This window comes from Staurois parvus, unplaced genomic scaffold (assembly GCF_062004578.1).
Source record: "Staurois parvus isolate SC_StPar_1 unplaced genomic scaffold, SC_StPar_1.0 ptg001314l, whole genome shotgun sequence".
NCBI classification, from domain to species: domain Eukaryota; kingdom Metazoa; phylum Chordata; class Amphibia; order Anura; family Ranidae; genus Staurois; species Staurois parvus.
In genome coordinates this window covers 154,470-157,414 of record NW_028319110.1, presented here as the reverse complement: position 1 = coordinate 157,414, position 2,945 = coordinate 154,470, and positions in this window count along the sequence as shown.

Genomic DNA, 2,945 nt, shown 5'->3' with positions numbered 1-2,945 from the left:
CCAAAGAAGAGGTCAGAGTCTAGGATTATACCTAGCACCCTGGCATGAGGGGAAGGACCAATGGTTGTGCTGTTGATCTTAATGGTAAAGACATGAGTGGTGGATCGCGGATATGTCGCTTAGTAGATTTGTGATACGTGAGGAGACTGAAGGGGTGAGCTAGGGAGTGGAGAGATAGATCTCGGTGTCATCAGCATAGAAATGGTATTGGAAGCCATGGGAGGTTATCAATTGGCCCAGGTAGGAGGTGTAGAGAGAGATAAGGAGGGGCCCAAGAACAGAACCTTGGGGTACCCCAACAAAAAAAGGAAGAGGAGTGGAGGAGTTGTTGTATGTGCCGCTGAAAGTGCGCTGAGAAAGGTAAGAGGAGAACCAGGAGAGAGTAGAATCATGGAGGCCAATGGAGTGGAGTTTACTGAGGAGGAGCGGGTGGTTGACTGTGTCAAAGGCAGCGGAAAGTTCAAGGAGTAGGAGTATGGAGTAATGGCTATTGGTTTTAGCAGTTAGTAGGTCGTTAGTGAGTTTTAGTAGGACACTGTCAGTGGAATGTTGTGGGCAGAAGCCAGACTGTAGACGATCGAGAATGTTGTTGTCAGTGAGGTAGCAGTTCATACGGTTGTGAACAAGGCACTCGAGAAGCATGGAGGAAAACGGGAGCAGGGAGATGGGTCTTAAGTTATGCAAACAGGTGGGGTCCAGTGAGGGTTTTTTAAGTATGGGGGTAACTAGTGTATGTTTGAGCGGGGAGGGAAAGGTGCCCGTGGAGAGTGAGAGCATATGTTTTAGTCAATATTTTCATCTTTACTTTAAATATATATTTATAATGACTTGTATAGGTAACTGATTTTTTAAGAGTTATTTTATGATTATGAATGATTGCCATTGTGAGTTGTCATTAGCTTAGAAAGCATCTATACAGTAGATGTAGTAATATAAAATGTTGACACAATCGTACATGAGCTAACTACGTTTCTGGCATGAAAATAGGAAGGAAGTAGAGTTTATGTAGTACTTGAAAACCATGCGTTAAAAATGTGACAAAGAGACTATTGAAGAGTCAGTACAATGAACATTTTATTATTTGCCAAGAGACCCAAACATATTGTAATCAATTACAATGATATTTTTGAACATATCTATTTGCTTAGTAACAGCCTAAAATGAATATTCTAAACATACAATAGCATATGAAATTCTTGATTAATAATAATTTAATATTTTATTTTTTTAGACATGTGTAGAGTAGAGCATCATAAAGCTTTCACTGCCAAAGACATTTTTATTTCATTCAGAGAATATTAAATTGCACATTTGTAAAAAAAAAAAAAAAATGCACTCAAGGCCTCAAAACACTATATAATGTCTTAAAGCAGAGACCCTGCAGAATAAAACGATGATGGTTGCATTTTTTTTATGGCACACAATATTTGTGCGACTATTTATGACATCTATATTTTCAGTAAAAAATACATTTAGTGCATACTTGCATTTTAACAGCAAAATATAAAACATGATGTTACATTAAGTAAATTGCTACTGATGATATCTGAAACCTTAAATGTGCATGCTTCTTTGAAACAGAAAAAAATATGATACCAAAAATAATTGTCCGTAGAAGCCTTTTCAAAATAACACATACAAGTTGGCAGGTGAGAGAAAAATCTACACAGACTGTCAGCTACTATAACGGCCATGAATTTGTTTATATGCAGGTGCTGCTGCATCAAAACAGATATGGCAACATCAACAAAAGTTTGGGCACCCTGCATAGCACAATAAACTCCATCATTCTGCCTGCTCTGGTCACGGTAGTGCACTACCTGCTCTGTGTCAACAACAGCAGCTCATGTGGCATGAAGCCTGCAAATACTATTAGTATATTGTTACAATGTGCAGATTAAGTGTAAAATAAATGAATATGTTCTTTTCTGCTTAACCCGCTATTACCACTTAGATAACGCTTTATTCATTTCTGGGGGGGGGTGATTTATATATATTTTTTAACATTAATATGTAACTTTTTGCTTTAGTACATTTTGTTCACTTTTTGTAAAGTCCTTGTAGTGTACTTCTATGCAGATTTAGTGTAAACTAAATAAATAAATAAAAATATTTTTTAAACATGTTTCTCCTTAACTTTTTTTTAATTTAGATTTATAATTTGATTTTATATCAATATGTAATTGTCTATTGATTTTAGTAGGTTTTGTTAACTTTTTGTGGTTTTGGTAGTGTCCCTCTAAAAAAAATACACAAAATAAAACAAATATTTATTTGATGTGTAACAAAACATCTTCATGCTTTGTACCAGATATAGAATTTTACTGTCATTAGAAATGGGAAAAAATCGTAGAGCAACATTTTTACATTTGAAGAGGGGACTACATAATTATTAATTAATTATTTACTTTAGTTACCAGGCAAAAAAAAAAAGTTCAATGGGATACATCCAATGGCTCTGGGACTTCAATGCTTACTAATACAGATTAGTAAAGAGGAAAACAGACAGCCATTTGGGAAGCTCATTGCAACCCAGATTATCCTCCAGTGGGTACCACTCCTAGCTTCAACCTACAGACGGAGCTCCAGACCATATTCATATAGGTGTGCAAAAACAGCTTTAATGATTCACAAAACAGCCAATGGGCTACTGCAGAGAAGCATGCTCATCCTTCATCTCAGTAATTTGCTATCTGTACAGTCGGTAACAATCCCCTCTCCATCAGAATCACACTAATCTTTTTGCCTGGACGTTAACCAATGTGTATTAGTTAGGTCAGGCACATTTACGTCTTCACAAATGGAAGACTGAATGACATCTAGGCTTATTTAAGAATACTTTATCAACTGTCTCCCTGATTATTAAACCCAAAGGAAGAAGCATAAACTGTAAATAGTGAAAAGATGTTTCTATAAGCTTTATTATAAAAAAAAAAGGTACATAC